Genomic DNA, 20,570 nt, shown 5'->3' on the forward strand with positions numbered 1-20,570 from the left:
TTTTCCTTTTGAATGTTTTTATTTGTTAGTTGGGCACCTGGGTGACTCAGTGGTTGAGCATCTGCCTTTGGCTCTGGTCATGATGTCAGGGTCCTGGGATCAACTACTGCATCAGGCTCTCTGCGGGGTGCCTGCTTCTCCCTCTGCCTATGTCTCTAGCTCTTTCTGTGACTCTCATGAATAAATAAATAAAATATTTTAAAATAAATATTAAATAAATAAATAAATAAATAAATAAATAAATAAATAAATAGGGATGCCTGGGTGGCTCAATAGAGCGTCTGCCTTTGGCTCAGGGCATGATCCTTGGGTCCCAGAATCGAGTCCTATATTGGGCTCCCTGCATGGAGCCTGTTTCTTCCTCTGCCTATGTCTCTGCCTCTCTTTCTGTGTCTCTCATGAATAAATAAAATCATAATAAATAAATAAATAAATTCTAAATCTTGATAGGAGTTTGGGTAATGCAGGTGTATGTATTTGTCAAAACCCATCAAATAGTAGAAATAGGATACCACTATCTTAGAAACAAAAGCAAAAGCAGAATAAATTCTAAATGATGAATTTGTGCAGCGATATATTAGGAGTGAAGTGCATTGATGTCTCTAACATAAATTAAAATGAAAAAAATAAGATGGATTTATGGATAGATAGAAGAATGTATAGATGAATGGACATATAGTGAATAAAATAAAGCAAAATATTTATTGTAAATGTTAGGTCATGGTGTATGTATATTTTGTGCTCTTATGGACTGAAATGTGTCCCTCTAAGATAGATAGATAGATATTGAAGCCCACATCTCCAATGTGATGGTATTTGGAGATAGGACCTTTAAGGAAGTAATCCAAGTTAAGTGAGATTATATAGGTGAAACTCTTTATACAAAAAAAAAAAAGGAGGTGCAAGGGATGCCTACATACAGACAGAAGACCATGTGAGGACACAGTGAGAAGGTAGCCATCTGCAAGCCAGGAGAACTCAGAAAAAAACAAATCTTCCAATACTTTGATTGCATCTTCCAGCCTCCAAAACTAAGAGAAATAAATTCCTGTTTTTTTAAGCTACCCAGTCTCTGATATTTTATTATGGCAGGAACAGCAAACTACAATATATATAATTGTTTCAACTTTTCTATATGCTTGTAATTTTTCATAATAAAGGGTTGGGAAAAAATAGTGAACAGTTTCATGAAGTTTTCCACTAATTTCATAACTGAAATTTTCTATTTATATTTTGACCCATCAAGTAAGAAATAGAAACACGATCTCAGATTGTTGCACTTCTTTCCTGAACTGATTCTTTATATTGGAAAGGCTCATCTTTGTCTTTTTGATTTCTTAATGTTCCAAAGGCTATAGCTTTCTCACAACTCTGACCTCATGGTTTTGCTCTACTTTCTCTTACCCAGGGTCACCAACTCCACTCCTGGCATTTTCTGGGATCTGTGCCAGTGCTCAGTCATGTGATTAGTAGAGAAGGATGTGGTCATCATGTGGCTAGGCTGTGGTATGCCATATAAACATATTTTTTTTAAGATTTTATCTATTTATTCATGAGAGACAGAGACAGAGAGAGAGGCAGAGACAAAGGCAGAGGGAGAAGCAGGCTCCATGCAGGAAGCCCAACGTGGGACTTGATCCCGGGACCCCAGGACCACGCCCTGGGCTGAAGGTGGCACTAACCGCTGAGCCACCTGGGCTACCCTGTATTGTTTTGTAGAGAAAAAGAAGACAATTAGAAAGAGGGTTTGAATGTTTATGATTCTTGAATATTGTACATATTTTCATAGTGACAAGATAAAAATCTTGGCCTAGATAATATTTAAAGCCATACACCTTTATCTTTATAAGAGTCAATTATCTTGATACAAAGCCTCAAAACAGATGGATATCTAGGAATGTATCCAAAAACAAAGTTGGAATATTTCTGTGAATGATATGGTAAGGTCTATAAGAGATTAGCCATGGAATCTGTTATCTTTGCTAATAAGACTTCCAGCTGGGCATTTGTATCACAATTTTTAATTAATAAACTTTTTAAAAGCAGTTTTAGGTTTAAAAAAAGAACAGAAAATGCAAAGTGTCCATCTACACCTCTCCCTCCATCTTTCATCTTACCCAGTAGACAGTTTTCCCAGTTATTAATATTATTAATATTATTATTAGTGTGGTACATTTGTTATATTAGATGAAATAATATTGATGCATTATTAGGAACTGAAGTCCAGTGTTTATGTTAGAGCCCACTCTTTGTGCTGTATTTTTTATAGGTTTTCACAAATGTATGATGACTTGTATTCACCATTATAACATCATACACAATAGTTTCACTACCATAAAAATTCCCTGTATTCCACATGTTCTCTCTCTTAAAACCTTGGTAATCATTGATATTTTTCTACTGTCTCCATAGTTGTGTCTTTTTCAGAATGTCATATAGTTAGAGTCCAACAGTGTGTAGCCTTGTCAAATTGGCTTCTTTCACTTAGAAATTTGCATTTAGATTTTTCTACGTCTTTTTGGGACTTGATACCTCATTTCTTTTTATCACTGATAATTATTTCATTATTTAGATGTAACACAGATTGTTCATTCATTTACCTCTTGAAATAAACCTCAATCATTCCCCAATTTTAGCAATTATGAATAAAGCTGCTATAAATATATGTGTACAAGTTTTATGCAGGCATAAGTTTTCAACCTCTATGGGTGGATACCAAGAAATATGATTTCTGAATCATATGGTAAGGGTATGTTTGATTTTGTGTGAAAGGCAAAAACTATGTGGCAAAGTGACTAGACCATTTTTCATTCCCATCAGCAATGAAAAAGAGTTCCTGTTGCTTTACATCCTTACCAGTATTTGATGTCAATGTTTTGGATTTCAGCCATTCTATTAGATGTGTATCTAATTGTTATTTTAAATTGCAAATCCGATATGATATATGATGTTGAGCATTTTATTATTATTTACTATCTATAGATCTTCTTGTTTCATCAGAGTTTTGTACTTTTCCCCAGACAGATCATATACAAATTTTGTTAGATTTATTCCTAAGTGTTTCGAATTTTTTAGGTGTTCATTTAAATGCTATATTGTCTTTTAAAATTGAAATTTCATTTTTTCAGTCGGTATGTATGAAAGCAATTGATTTCTATATGCTCATCTGCCACTTTGCTATAATTTTCTATTAGTTTTAAGAAGTTTTTCTCTTATTATTTTTTACTGTTTGGGATTTTCTACATAGACAACTATGTCATCTGTGAACAGACAGTTTTGTTCTTTGCTTCCTAATCTAAATACCTTTTATTTAAATTTCTTGGGTTTTTTAAAGATTTTATTTATTTATCCATGAGAGACACAGAGAGAGAGACATAGGCAGAGGGAGAAGCAGGTTCCTCACAGGGATCTCAGTGTGGAATTTGATCCCAGATCCCGGGATCATGACCTGAGCCAAAGGCAGATGCTCAACCACTAAGCCACCCAGGCATCCCTCATTTTCTTGCCTTAATGGATTAGATGAATAGAAGTGGTGAAGAAAGTTTATCACTGAATTGTCAATTTAGCATCTAGTTTTTCGCTATTAAGTATAATGATAACTACAGGATAAAGAACATCCTTATCCAATTGGCAATGCTTTCCTCTATTGCTAGTTTGCTGAGAGGTTTTTTTTTTTATCATAAATGGATGTTTGATTTTGTCAGTTTTCTGTAGCTATTGCCATGTTGAAATAATTTTTCCATTTTAGCTTACTGATGTGAAAATTTTTATTATTTGATTTTTGAATATTGAACTAGGTTTATGTGACTGGACAATATCCCACTTGCATATACTTGATTACATTGTTTTGTACTTAATTTACTAATATTTTGTTGTGGATTTTTAAATTTATGTTCATGAGATATCACTCTAAAGAAAAGAGGGAGGGGATCCCTGGGTGGCGCAGCGGTTTGGTGCCTGCCTTTGGCCCAGGGCGCGATCCTGGGGACCTGGGATCGAATCCCACATCAGGCTCCCGGTGCATGGAGCCTGCTTCTCCCTCTGCCTGTGTCTCTGCCTGTTTCTCTCTCTCTGTATGACTATCATAAATAAATAAAAATTAAAAAAAAAAGAAAAGAAAAGAGGGAGTTTTATTTTTACCCTATTTAATAAACAGGAAAAATATTTAATAAACAGTTAAAATATTATGTCTGCAAGTTATCATTAAAACTACAAAGAATGGGGACACCTGGGTGGCTCAGAGGTTTAGCCTCTGCCTTTGGCTCAGGTTGTGATCCCAGGTCCTGGGATCAAGTCCTCCATCAGGCTATCCAGAAGGAGCCTGAAGAGCTTCTCCCTCTGCCTATATCTTTGCTTCTCTCTCTGTGTGTTTCTCATGAATAAATAAATAAAATCTTAAAAAAAAACCCACAAAGAATGTTCACATCTTTTGAAAATTAACAAAAAACAGTGATTTTTTTTAATTAGTATACTGAGAGATTTTTCAAACAATTTTCTTAAATCATAAACTGACACAATCCAAATAATATCCTAGAAAGATTAATATGGAAGTAATGTAATATGTGGAAAAGAGGAATGGATGGCCAGTAGAATATTTAGAAATATATACAAAGTTAGGGATAAGATAATTGAAAACAAATCAAGAGATATGGGAAACAGACTTGAACTTAATATCTGATTTGATATTAAAAATAGGCAGAAAGCAATAGGATGAATTAAAAAAAGAGATTAAAGCCTAGAAAACTGAAGGATAAAGCACAGGAAACAAGAAGAAAATTCAGAAGAGGAAGATTTTATTGATAAGACACTAAAAAAACTAAATTTTAAGATTTTTACATCTGAGACAGGGGAAGGGATCTGAGAGTTCTCATAATAATACAGACCCAGAGATCCAAAGGGGCTAGATTGATATATGACTTTCATTGTAATTCACTCCTAACCATCCCCTCTTCCCATTATTCCTTATGTGTGTAAGTTTATTTCTTCTAGGCCTTCTTATAGATGATATGATGATTCTTAAAGTATTTTTTCCATAAGTGGAAGCCTATTCTTCCTCCTTTAAACCCATTTTTTTCTGTTCTCCCATCGACTTCCCCTCTGGCAAACATTAGTTTGTTCTCTGTATTTATGTTTTTGTTTCTATTATGTTCATTTTGTTTTCAGATCTCACATATAAGTGAGATAATATGGTATTTGTCTTTCTCTGTCTGACTTATTTCACTTAGCAGGTACTGTCTTCTAGATCCACCCATGTTGCCACAATTGACAAGGTCTCATTCTTTTTTTAATAGCTGAATAATATCCTACCATTTGTGTATGTCAAATCTTCCTTATCCATTCATGTATCAATGGAGACTTAGGTTACTCCATATCTTGACTATTGTAAATAATGCCCCCCAAAAACATAGGGGTGCATATAACTTTTCAAATTAGTGTTTTTGTTTTCTTTGGGTACATACCCAGTAGTGGAATTAATAGATCGTATAGGGTTTCTATTTTTAATTTTTGGAGTGATCTCCACACTGGTTTCCATTGTGGCTGCACCAATTTACATTCCCACCAGGGGTGCACAAGAGCTCCTTTTCTCCACATCCTCACCCACATTTGTTATTTCTTATCTTTTTGATACTAGTCATTCTGACAGGTAAAAGGTGATATTTCATTTTGGTTTTGATTTGCTTTTTCCTGAAGATGAGTGATGTTGACTATCTCTTCGTGTGTCCATTGGGTCTTCTTTGGAGAAATGTCTCTCCGTGTCTTCTGCCCCATTTTCAATCAAATGATTTGTTTTTCTTAGTATTGAGTTGTATAAGTTCCTTATATATTTTGGATGTTAACTCCTTATTAAATGCATCATTTGCAAATATCTTCTACCATTCAGGTTTCCCTCGCTAAGAAAAAGCATTTTATTTTGGTAGAGTCTCAATAGTTTATTTTTGCTTTTGTTTCCCTTGTCTGAGCTATTTTTAATATCAACTATTAAGACTAATTTGAAGAGCAAAACATCTTTGAACAGATGAAATAGTCTGTTTCTTTGTAAAGGTTTTATTTATTTACTCATGAGAGACACAGAGAGAGAGAGGCAGAGACACAGGCAGAGGGAGAAGCAGGCTCCATGCAGGGATCCCAATGTGAGACTCGATCCTGGGTCTACAGGATCAAGCCCTGGACTAAAAGCAGGTGCTAAACCTCTGAGCCACCCAGGGATCCCATGAAGTTAATTATTTTAAATATAACTGGAATATATTGCTAAAAACCAACAAAAAATTATAATAAGATAAATAAACCCCAAGGATAAAACTTTCATGTAATTTTTTTCAAATTAAGTGTCATTCAAGAATATAGTTATGATTTATTTAATCAAATAATATCATGAAGTAGTTAATCTAGTTAGAGTCACTTCTAATCATATAATATCCCTTAAAATATTTAATATTTTATGATTTATATCAACAGAAAGGCAAAATAATAGGCTAGCCAGTGAACTAATTGGCTTTTATGAATTTGTAATTTCCCTTTTATTAAATGCATGGGGAATGCTGATCAAGATTCATATCATTAAGAGGTTAATTTCCAATAAAAGTTCACTTTTTATCTTTAATAATTCTTTATAAAACTTTTTAATCTTTTAAACTTTTGAAGCATTTAGTTTGTTTATTAAAATTATAGTGTTATCTAAATCCTTAAGAGATGCAATGCTTAATACCTTATTGTCTAAGGAAATAAGTTTACTTTAAAATTGCAACATATATACACATTAATATGTACATAAGTACATTAAATTACACAGAAACAAGTCCTGTATAAGAACCATAGGATAACTAATTAAAAACTTTGAATTGCACAAAAATATTAAATTATATGTTTAGTATTATATATTAAGAGTTAAAATACTTATACTAATATTTTCAACTCATTTGTATTATATGAAAAGATTCTATGTAGAAATATTGATTGAAATTATTTAAATTATTATAATATAAGTCTATAGAGGGAGAGGAATGGAAATTAAGTTATGAGGTATAAGAAAAATATAGATTCTGAATGTTAATAATAAGCTGTCATGTTTTTGTTTTTGTTTTTTTCATCTGAGTGTTGGTAAATAATAAATCAGTCTGGTATTTATATTCTATTAATTATTTTTAAAAAATGGCACAACAGTTTTATTTCCAAATGTCAACATATATAATATGCCCCAAAACTATATCCCTGGGAACCATTTAAAGTTGTAATAAAAAAATTTAAATGAAAACTTAAAAATATGTCAGAGGAAGCATAGATTTCAAAATTTTTTCAAATGAAATGTGGGCAAAAATTATTGCAAGCCTTGAGTGACCTCTGAGCATATGCATTTCTTTCCATTCAGAATTTTACCTATGTAATTCCACAGAAAATGCTAACTTCCAGGGAGAGCTGTTTCACAGCTTTCATGAGGAAATTATTTTCAATGTATTAAATACCTGTCAGCAAATTATCTCCTGTATCTAATGACTCATGTTAGAATTTAAATCAAATTTTTCTTCTATCTCTAGTAAAGGTATCTAACTACTCTCAAATTTTTTTCTATTAAATAACCCAACATACACATACAAAATTTGTTCCTTGAACTTACTTTCTCAACCCTTTAATTCATTTATCTAGTTAAATCAAACTCTTCAAGCGTCACTAAGAAATCTATGTAGCAAAATTGAAATTCCATTACTTTCTACTTGAAAGCAGTGTATAGGATTTTGAGCTTTTGTACTGCCAGATAAAGCTTAAATAAGATTTTAAAACCGATTACTTTTTGTAGGTGAAATCCTGAGCCTCTTTGAAATAGAGCTTACTATCCTCTCTACCCACATGAAAGTATATTTAATTCACAAAGGAAAAGAGTAGATTTATTAATTAAAATGATTTATAAACTCCCTGTTAACAGTCAATTTACAGAAGAAAGGGAGCTTTTTCAGGGAATACAGAATGAGCTATATGAACACAAGCAGTGAGGACCTTCTAACACACTAGCCAAGTGCAGTTAGGTATCTTACTTGGCAGAGATCAAACAATAACTGAAAAGCCAAAGAAATGATATATCAGAAACATGGACAAGTTACACAAATTCTGAAAATAATTTCTAAGTGAACCTAAGGGTTAAAATAAAATAAACTTAGTTTTAGTTTTCTAAACTAAGTGTATTTTAGTATACAAAGAGATTCCAAGGTTCTGGAATAGTTTAGCCTAACAGCATAATAGCACCTCAAATAAACTATAAAAGACTTTATCCTCAAAGTACTCGTGTAGGAAGGAAGAGGCATTCAATACATGAACTGATTTTTCAGCATGGGATGATAATAGCTTCCACCTGACCTGGATTCCCAGATATGATCAACAAGCATGCCAAAACCATTTTTACTAACTTCTGTAATTACCTGGTATTCTATCATCAAAGGCTCCCTGGTACAAAGCAGAATAATACCCTCTTAGAAATAAAATGAATCATCAGTGACACTGAACTCTTGGTAAAGAGCAACTGGCATATATTGCCATTAACACATATTTAAACTGAGCTCTAGTCTTACACATCATCTAGTGTTCGAGTTCCTATAGCAGCGTAACGACTCAAAAACTGAGTGGCTTAAAACAATAGTTACATCATTATTACTCCTCATGGTTCTGATGGCTAACTGGGTTCAACTAGGTGGGTGGTTCTTGACTTAGAGTCTCAGCTACGATCAGTGGTGACACTGGTGTCACTACAAAGGCTTCCTTCTTCATATCTGGTGGTTGATAGTCATTGTCACCTGGGACTTTTCTGTGGTCATCAGCTACAACACCTACACACAACCATTTCACGTAGTTGCTTGGCTTCCTGAGAGCATGGACAATGTGGGTGCACCAAGAGAACCAGACAGAAGCTGCATAATGTTCCTTTTGCTACAGTCACAAATCCACCCAGATTCAAGCAGAAAGAACAAAGATCCTTACCTCTTGCCGGGAAGAGTCAAGGAATTCAGAGGCTGTTATAAATGAGTCATGGTTTACACACTGGCAATAAGTTATTCACATTCCTCCCACATAAAAAAAAAAAATTAGGAACATAGATGATGTAAAACTTAATTGAAATCTTATATAATATAAAATCAACACATATATTTGATGACCCTTCCTTACAAAGCAAACGTTTTGGCCTTCTTTCAGTAAGGGGAGACATTTAGTCAATTAAATTCTTATAATGCTGCCAGACTGAACCATCCCTTAAAACTCAAAATGCATTTCAATTTTGAATGTTTTTCTAAGACCCCCTCAAAAACCTCATCAGACAGAACTCAGTGTCCAAAATCTCACCATCTAAGTGAAATTCAAGTCAAGATGAGTCTTTTGGTTTGGGTTTTTTGGAACAGCCTCTCTTATATATTTGTGTATTTGAAGGCCTAAGAACTAAAAATGACAACCCAACACACAAGTGTAAAGGCAAGTAAAACACTGCTGTTCAAAAAGGGGAGGGGGCTGAAATGCAATACCAGTCTGGTGTTCAGGAATTCTGGAACAGTGGAGCACACATTGCCAGTTTTATGTCTAAGGCCTAGGACTGCTCCCTGGAAATGATTCTCCATGGATCTCAGATCCATTCTCTGAGCTTTTGAGTCAACTCTCTGAGTGATCCACCCTTTCCCAATAGGAAGACAAAGATTATAACGGAGTATTCTCAGTCTATTCTCTGTCCAAAAATGTTGGAGATCCAAAAAGTTATTTTAAACTTGTATTCTCTCTTTTCCTTCTGTTCAAGTTGGCTTCCAAGAAAAACAATATTCTAACAACTTTGTGATATTCTATAAATCTTTTTGGAGTTCACTCCTTTTGACAAAACGCACAACCATTAATAACTACCACATAGGCTCTACTTTACCTTGAGCTCCAGTGACACTCCTATAGGACAACACTTGAGGTTTTTAGAAGCCCTGTTTGTACTAAACAAGATTTGGAAGACATGTTCCTTAAGATTATCAGTGGCTTATCTTTTTTAAAAGTTTCATGAGGCACCAGTTTATATTTCCACAAAGAACCATATAGCCTTACCCTGGATATGATCTTAGCAAGGAAGCCTTTTTGTTTATTTATTTATTTATTTATTCATTCATTCATTCATTCATTCATTCATTCCTTGGAGAGGTTTTCCCATCTGGGCAGGAATGAGAAATAATTGTATTTTTTATTTAAAGAGTCTTTATCTCTTTTACATATTTTTTTTTCCTTTTACCATACAGTTCCTTTTTTTCTTCCCTCTGACATCTCCCATTTTAGTATAGTTGACCAGAAAAACCAATGTGGTAAGCTCAATAGTCTGCCTGGAAATCAACTTGATTAAGCTCTCAAGTTACTTAGGTATATTTTCTATTTCTACATTATCCTATATGACAATGTCACCAAACATTTTGGCGACTGAGATCGCATAACTTCTAGCTTCAAAAAATATATGATTACTTTCCTTTAAGCCCCCATGCCCTGCTAGATGACGATATTTAGACATCTTAACCTCCTATGACCCTTAAGCCTTCACTAAAACACTCTTTAACATCATTCCCACTGTTATCTTGCTCCAAAGCCAATGAAACATATTACAAATTTTTGTTATGTCACTTTCAAGTACAAAAAATTAGTTCAATTACTCTTGTATGACAAATCACTTCCAAAAATTAGTGACATAAAAGACAGTAACCATTTTATTATAAACTTTTATGTTTCTAAGGATTGACTAAGTTCAGCAGGGTGATTATCACAAGTTTTCACATGCTTTTATGGTAAAATGGAGGTTGGGGTTGGCATCACCACAAGGACTTCTTCCTTCATTTATCTTGCAGTTGATGCTGGCTGTCATTTGGAACTCATCTGGTGCTTTGGGCTGAACATCTCCATGTAGCTTCATCATATGGAAGCGTGGCTTTTCCAGAGGTTGTGTTTTAGTGTAAATCTCCCAAGACAATTAAATAGAAGCTCTACATGACGAGCTTCAGAAGGGATTTAGAATCTCATCCGTCATAGTCAAAAGTTATTCAAATTCAAGGAGACAAAATGTGGATTCCGCTTTCCGATGGTAGGAGGCATGTCAAATTTGGAAGCATTTATTTTTTAAAAAGATTTAATTTATTTGAGAGAGAAAGATAGCACTTATGGGGGGAAGGGCATGGGGAAAAGGAAAAGCAGGCTCCCCACCAAGCAAGGAGCCTGACTTGAGGCTCTATCCCAGGACCCTGAGATCATGACCTCAGCTGAAGGCAAACCCTTAACCAACTGAGCCACCCAGGTACCACTGGGGGCATTTTAAAAATTTAAATTTACACAGATTTGTGTATCTTTAATATATATAGTACTTCAATAAAATATTGCATTCAAAGATTATGTAAATGAGTTCCTACATGTAAAGAGCTTTAAGTCACTACTCTATCTTAATTACAAGTAAAAAGCTAAACAGACTGAAAAAACAACAACTCTTTTTGGATTTGTTAGAGAGGGGAGGATGCAAAAATATGGCTGCCTGAAAGATTGGACAGATCGGCCAAGACAGGAAATCACTGCTTACTACAGAGTCACAAGCAGAAATGCCATAGATAAACTTGAACTGCAATTAACCAATTGCTGGAAACACAATGCAGAAAAGTCTGAGAGTTAGAAACTCTAGGAAAACCCTCTCACAGTACTGTAAGATCTACCTCAAAAAGCTCATCCAGGTTTCCAAAAGTAACCATAGGAGAAAAGTTCTCTCATACTTACAGCAGGAGAGGAATAAAGAAACTACTTTGAAATTTACTATAGCACTGTCTTCTTCTTAATAAATCTTTCAAGATAAATTAGTTGATTGGACTCTAAACTCCTGGGGTATTATCAGTGCATAGCTGACTTGAGGAGAGGGAAATACCCAATTCTAGCCCATCTGGCCATCTTGTCCCAACTAAAAGAGAGAGGCAACTGAGAGCCACTTGTGAAGTTCACAGTCCAGATGCATACATTCTCGAAAAGATGAAAATCTAATCATGGAACTATAGAACAAACACTTTCTTCTCCCCAGACCTTACCACTTACTAGAGACCTATTTATAGCAGTTCCTTTTACTCTGTATACTGGGATATCAAGATAGAATTACAAAGCATGCAAAAAGAAAAAATAAAACAAAACAAAACAAATATATGAAATCATAATTTGAAAAGACAAAGCAAGTATCAGAACCAGACATGGTGGAAATTTTGGAATCATCAGATCAGGAATTTAAAACACTGATATGCTAAAAAAAAAAAAAAAAAGGAGAGGAAGTATAACCATATAAAATATTCAGTAAAACCACAATGGTAGAAAAAGAGTAAAAAATCAAAACAGGAATAAGAAAGGACAACAAACAAAATAGTAACAAACAGGATAGATATTAATTAAACTACACAAATAATCTTTTCGAATGTCAATGATCAAAATATACCAAGTAGAAAACAGAATAGATCAAAAAACTTTACCTGACTATGTATTGTCTAAAAAAAACTACTTAAAATATAAAGACACATACAGAATTTCAAAAATAGAAGGAAAATATATCATGCTAACAATAATCAAAAGATGGTACAGTTTTATTAATTTTAGACAGACCAGACAATAAAACACGGAAAGTTATCAAGAATAAAGAAGGGTATTACATAATGATAAAGGGGTTGATTCTAAAATAAATTATAACAGCTGTTAATATGTATGTATCTAACAACAGCATCTCAAATTATGTAATGCAAAAGTTAATAGAACTGAAAGACGAAGAGACTAATTCACTATCATAGTCAGAGATTTCAGTACTCCAATCTCAGAAATGGAAAGACCCAGAAGGCAGAAAATCATAAGGAAATAGTTGAACTCAATGATACTATCAATCAACTGAATGTAACTGACATCTGTAGACTACATCATCCAATAGCAGCAGAATACACATTCTTCTCAAGCTTTGTTGGTAGATTAACCAAGATAGACTACATCCTGGGCTATCAAATACACCTTAATTTTTCTAAAAAAATAGAAATCACATAACCTCTACTCTCAGACCACATTGGGATCAACCTAGAAATCAGTAATAGATAGATAACTGGAAAATTCCAAAACATGAAAATTAAAAGCAGACTTCTAAATAACATATGGTCAAATTAAAAATCTCAAGAGAAATTTAAAAATATTTTTAACCAAATGAAAATGAAAACAACTTATCAAAGTTTGTGAGATGCACTGAAAGCAGTGCTTAGTGGGAAATCTATAGCATTGAATGCATATAGTAGAAGAAAGAAAATATCTAAAATCAATAATTTAAGTTTTCACCTTGGAAAACTGGAAAAAGAAGAGAAAATTAAATATAAAATAAGCAGAAGAGAAGAAACTAGAGCAGAAATCAACAAAATTGAAATTGGGAAACCAATAGATGAAATAGACAAAATGGAAATCTGGTTCCTTGAAAAAATCAGTAAAATCAATAAGCCTTCAGCCAGGCTAAGAGAAAAGAAGACACAAATTACTAATACTAGAAAAGAAAAAGGAGATATCACTACAGATCCCATGAATATTAAAGGATAATAAAGGAATATCATAAATAATTCTTTGCCCATGAATCTAATAACCTAAAGAAAATGATCTGATTTCTTGAAAGACACAATTTGCCAAAATTCACACAAGAAGAAAGGGATAACCTGAATAAAACTAGAACTACTAAAAAAATTAATAAATAGTTAACAACCTTCCAAAACAGAAAGTACCAGGCTTAGATGGATACACTGGTGAATACTACCAAAAATTTAAAGAAGAAATTATATTGATTCTCCACTATCTCTTTCAGAAGATAAAAAGTAAAAGGAATACCTCCTAACTCATTTTATAAGGCCAACATTACTAATACCAGAAGAAGACAAAGACACTATAAAAAAGGAAAACTACAGACCAATATCTCTCAGGAATATAAATGCAAAAATCCTCAATAAAATATTACCAAATTGACTCCAACATTGTATAAAAAGAATTATACACAATAGGCAAGTGGGAGTTATCCCAGATATGAAAGGCTGATTCAACATTCAAAAATCAATTAATGTAATCCATCACATCAACAGGCTAAAGAAAAATAGCCTGATCATATCAATGGATACAGAAAACTCTCTGGCAAAATACACCACATACTCATGATAAAAACTCTCAGTAAACTAGGAATAGATGATACCTTCAACTTGATAAAGACCATTTAACAAAAGCCTACAGTTTATATCATACTTAGTGGTAAGAAACTTGAAGTTTCCCACCGAGATTTGGAACAAGGCAAGGATAGCCCCTTTTCAATATTATAGTGGAAATACTAGCTAACACATCAAGTCAAGAAAATAAAATAAAAGGTACACAGATTAGAAAACAACAAATAAAATTGTCATTCTTCAGATTACACGATTATCTACGTTGACAATCCAAAAGAATACACATACATACACACACTAAATAACTCCTGAAACTAATAAGCAATTATAATAATATTGTAAGATACGAAGTTAATGTACCGAAGTCAACCATTTTCCTTACATAACAATAAACAATTGGAAGTTGAAGTTAAAAATACAATCCTATTTATATTAGCATTCCTTTGCCAAAATATTTAGGTATAAATTTTTTAAAAACTATGTACACAATGATTATGAGGAAAAGTGCAGAACTGTAATGAAATTGGTAGTGTGATATTGGCAAAATAATAGACACAATGCTCAGTAGAGCAGAGTTTAGAGCCTAGAAAAAGACTCATATAAATCTAGTCATATATTTGATATCTGAACAAAGGCATAAAAACAATGTAATGGAGTAGATAGTCTTTTATTTTTTATTTACTTATTTTTTTAAGTGGGCTCCATATCCAGCATGGAGCCCAACACAGGGCTTCAACTCACAGCACTGAGATAAAAACCTGGGCTATCAAAAGTCAGATATTTAACTGACTGAGTCACCCAGGAACCCCAAAGCAAATAGTCTTTTAAGTAAATAGTGCTGGAAATACTGGACATCCACATACACACAAATTAATCTAGACAAATATCGTCCAGCCTTCATACAAATTAATTCAATATGGATCAAGACCTAAATGTAAAACTCAAAACTATAAAACTAGAGGATGACATAAGAGAAGACCTACATGATTTTCAGTGTAGGGATGACTTTTTAGAAACAATACCAGAGGCATGATCTATGAAAAAAAAATCATTGTTTGAGCCAGGGCATGATCCTGGAGTCCCAGAATCTAGTCTCATATCAGGCTCCCTGCAGAGAGCCTGCTCCTCCCTCAGCCTGTGTCTCTGCCTCTCTCTGTGTCTCTAACGAATAAATAAATAAAATCTTTTAAAAAAAAATCATTGATAAAGTGGATTTCATTAAAATTAAAATTTCTGCTCTGTGACAGACAAATGTCAAGAGAATGACAAGGCAAGCAGTAGACTGATGTGTATTTGCAAAAGACACATCTGATAAAGGACTGCTACCCAAAATATACAAAGAACTCTTAAAGCCTAACTTGATTTAAGTGGGCAAAAGACCTTAATGGACCCTTCATCAAAAAAAATATATGGATGGCTAATTAGCATGCGGAAAAATGTTCCACATCACATATAATTAGATAAATGCAAATTAAAACAATGAGATATCACTACATACCTGTTAGAATGTCCCAAATCTTGAAGACTGAAAACATATAATATTGACAAGGATGTGGAGCAACAGGAACTCTTCTTTTTTTTTTTTTTAAGATTGTATTTATTTATTCATGAGAGACACAGAGAGAGAGGCAGAAACACAGGCAGAGGGAGAAGCAGGCTCCACACAGGGAGCCTGATGTGGGACTCGATCCCCAGTCTCCAGGATCATGCCCTGTTGGAAGGCAGACACTCAACTGCTGAGGTGCCCAGGCGTCCCACAACAGGAACTCTTATACATTGCTCATGAGAATGCAAGATGATACAGTCACTTTGGAAGACAGTTTGGTGATTTCTTACAAAACTAAACGACTACATCTCTTAATATATAATCTCACCGTTATGATCCTTTGGTATTTACCCAAAGTTACCTCCACACAAAAACCTGCACATGGATGTTCATAGCAGCTTTATTTGTAATTGCCAAAACTTGTAGACAACCAAGCTATCCTCCAGTAGATTAATGGATAAACAAACTACAGAACATCTAGACAATGGAACATTATTCACCACTAAAAATAAATGAGTTATTAAGTCTTAAAAAGAAGTACATGAACCCAAACACATATTTTAAGTGAAAGAAGACAATCTGAAAAGACTATATGCTTTATGATTCCAAATATATAACACTCTGGAAAAGGCAAAACTATTGAGACAGTAAAAAGAGCAATTGTTGGTAGGGGTTAGGGACAGGGAGAAGATGAATAGGGGAATGCAGAGCATTTGTAGGATGCTGAAAATACTCTGCATAATACTATAATTATGGATACATGTCATCATATATTTGTCCAAACCCACAGGATGTACAACACCAAGAGTTAGCCCTAAGGCAAACTTTAGACTTTTGATGATTGGTGTATCTTGCATGATTGTTCATTCTAACAAATGTAACAACTGATGGGAATGTTAAAGATGGGAGAAATTGTACATATGTGAGGGTAGAGGGTATATGGGAAATCTGTTCCTCCCATTTCTTTTGCTGTAAACTACTGTAAAAAAAATCTTTAAAAATGGAGAAAAACATTTAAGGAATATGTAAATATATTTTACTTTCCTATGAACATTCACTGCAATATTAATGGTTAGTTTCTTGGAGAAACAACAAATTCCAAAGTCAGAATTATGTTTAATTAGAGCTTAAAGTGATGAGTGGTTCTATAACAAGTGTGGCCTGAATATGATCCATATTTCTCTGAATTTTGAAAGTCACTGCACAAGGTTAATCTACTATTTTAAATATGATATAATGATTTTAGGAACTACCTCTGATGATTAAAAATCTACAAACACACAAAGTTTATATACTGAAATTATTCATCAAATGTACTTTGATTTAATTGAAGTAATTTAAAGTTGTACCATAAATTAAACCATATAGTCATATATCATGTTTTGTTAAATAAAAACATTTATAAAGTGAAAGAAATTTATACTGTTTTTGGATTCTTGCTGCCAGTATTTCCTTCAATAAGAGTCAAAAATTTATGATGAGTGAAATAAATCAATCAGAGAAAAACAATTATCATATGGTTTCATTCATATGTGGAATATAAGAAACAGCACAGAAGATCATAGAAAAAGGGAGGGAAAACTGAATGGGAAGTAAATAGAGAGGGAGACAAACCATGAGAGACCCTTAACTATAGGATACAAATTGAGGGTTGCTGGAGGAGAAGCAGGTGGGGGTGAGGGGGTGACTGGGAGAGGGGCATAAGAAGGACACGTGATATGATGAGCATCGGGTATTATATACAACGGGTAAATTATTGTACTCTACATCTGCAACTAATAATGTACTATATTTGGCTAATTGAATTTAAATTTAAAAATTTTAAAATAAGCCACCTTTCACTAAAGGACTACAGCTCCAATTGTTCAGATAGCCTTCTGTTTTTCCATTTGCTCATATTATATATCTTATAAAGATTCTCACAATAGCATCCCACATAAACCCACAGGTTAGTCATAAGGTGTGCATATAGTAAATCTGGAAGGCAGATGGCAAGCATTGCTCTTCTGATCTTGATTACTTTAGTTCCTTTTTTTTTTTTTTTTAATTCTTGGAGCTGCTTTATCCATATATCTAATGTCAAAAGTATTAGATTCCTTAGCATTTTTATTTTTATCTTCCTAAAGCCAGCTTTGGGACATATAAACATTTTAACCCTCTTTATCTTAGATTGTAGATTAAGACTTGAACCAAAGATGCCTTATAAGTAACAGATTATGGGTTCTAGTTCATATAATGAGATCTGGATAAAATAAAGAGAAACATAGACATTTAAAAACTACCAGGTAAAATTAGCTGGCATCTACATGCTAATTTAAGTTTAAATTTACAGGAAAGTAAAAAATTATAATATTACATATAGTACTGAGATTTATCTGATGACCTTATGTCATAGCAGGCCAATATGTAGTTTCCAGGCCAGCTAAGATCTAGTATACAAGACTAAAGGTATCAGTAAAGATATCTTAGGTCAAAGGACAGGTAATGAAATTCAGATATTTCAAAAGTATCTAGGAATTTTTTAAAATTCTATCAGGCATTTTAACAAGTAGGAGAGATTTTGCAAGTTCCAAGTATCAAGGTAGAAAACAAACCCACATCTTTAAACAACAAACAAGAAGTTGATAGTAGATATTGGCAATCATGAGAAAAAAATAGTAAAATAGTAAAATTGTTTTTTTAAGACTTTATTTATTCATGAAAGACACAGAGAGAGAGGGAGGAGCAGACTCCCTTATGAGGATCCTGATGCAGGGAGTCAATCCCAGGACCCAGGGATCATGCCCTGAGTCAAATGCAGATGCTCAACAACTGAGCCACCAGGGCATCCCAATGACTATGGTCTTTTAAACTCCCTCTGAATTCATACATGGAAATAGAAAACTAGGAAATAATACTAAATTTTCCAATATCTTAGGAATTTCCAACTTATTCCAGGTAGTCCAACTCTAGTTTTTTAAAAAATTGTGGCATTCAACATACCACATGATTAAACAACTCTAACACTTAGTAGTTTAAAACAATGCAACAAGTAACACTCTGAGTATACTGGGATGGCCCTGTGCCAACTTGTTGTGGCTATACACTGAACATTGCAGATTTGAGAGTTTGCATCTCTTCTACTTGTCTTTTTCCCTGGGAAAAGCATGTTTTCCTCCAAGTGATTGCTGAAGCACAAAAAAAAAGAAAGAAGGAAAGAAAGAAAGAAAGAAAGAAAGAAAGAAAGAAAGAAAGAAAGAAAGAAGAAGAAAGAAAGAAAGAAAGAAAGAAAGAAAGAAAGAAAGAAAAAAGTAACCAATCATGATGACACATTTAAAATCCCTACTTACGGGGATTCCTGGGTGGCTCAGCAGTTTAGCACCCACCTTTGGCCCAGGGCATGATCCTGGAGTCCTGGGATCGATTCCCACATCGGGCTCCCTGCATGGAGCCTGCTTCTCTCTCTGCCTGTGTCTCAGCCTCTCTCTCTCTCTCTCATAAATAAATAGAATCTTAAAAAATAAAAATAAATAAAATCCCTACTTATGTCCCAAACGTTAACTTGCCATTGGGAAAGAAGTTACACAACAAAATTCTAACTCAAAGTATAGAGAAATGTAACCTACAGTTTATGGGGTAGATTGCAAATTTTCATAGCAAAGAAAATGGATAAAGATAAGAGTAGAAAAAAAAAAAAGGCCAATAATTCAATCTGCAACAGTAGTTCCACCTAAGAAGTAAGCACTTTTTTTAGTGGAGAGTACTAAATGGCTAGTTTTAAATCTTTTTTGGATTCCATCAACCCCAGATGGTTCCAGATTAAGATGTAATCCCTAGGAAACCATTAAAAACAGAAGATTAATTCCACAGGAGGCCAGATACTGTTTTGTGTCCAGATCCTGTTTTGTGAAGAAAGATGTTCAGCGTTTTGCAAAATATTATTTTCTCAGCCCATTCAGACTGCTATAATAAAATACAATGGACTGGTAGCTTATAAACAACAAAATTTCCCTCTTAAAGTTCTGGTCATTGGAAGTGCAAGAACAACGTGCCGGCAAGGTCACATTCTGGTGAAAATCCTATTGCTGTCTCATAAACTGGTGACCTTTTGCTATGTTCTCACATGCTGGAAGGGACTAGAGAGCTAGCCAGTTCTCTTTTATAGGAATATGAATCCCATTCATAAGCGTTCCCCCTTCATGACCTAAGCAATGCCAAAAAGCCCCACCTCCTAATGCCATCTTTGGGGTTTAGAATTTCAACATAGGAATTTTGGAGGACATAAACCTTCAGATCATGGCAATTATTTTGACAAATGTATCTCAATTTAGAGAATATCTATCAATTTTATAAATACAAAGTGTCCAGATGTCTATTCATTCATCTACCTATTCATTACACACATATATAGTAATACTGCAGGAATAGGCAAAAATATATTCACTAATTAAAATGTAGATAAAGGAAATTAAGAGGGACAAACTTTCAGTTACAAAATAAATAAGTCATAGAGATGAAAAGTACAGCAAAGGGAATATAGCCAATAATATTGTAATAATGTATGGTGATAGGTGGTGACTACACTTATGGTGAGCACTGAGTAATGTGCAGGACTGTTAAATCAATATGTTGTACACCTGAAAGCAATAGCACATTGAAATTAACATGCCAATTATATTTCAGTAATAAAAACAAAACAATTTGCATATTCCTAAGTCACCCTCTTCATCTTTTCAACTACATTTTAATTATACTATTTCCCTAGTGAAAAACAATTAGTTAAAAGTAAAGCTCTTTAAGACGCCTGACATGGAAAGGACCCCAAACCATTCAAGAGGCATGCATGCTTAGAAGAGTCCGGTTTCATGGGC

This window comes from Vulpes lagopus, chromosome 23 (genome assembly GCF_018345385.1).
Source record: "Vulpes lagopus strain Blue_001 chromosome 23, ASM1834538v1, whole genome shotgun sequence".
In the NCBI taxonomy this organism is placed as follows: Eukaryota; Metazoa; Chordata; class Mammalia; order Carnivora; family Canidae; genus Vulpes; species Vulpes lagopus.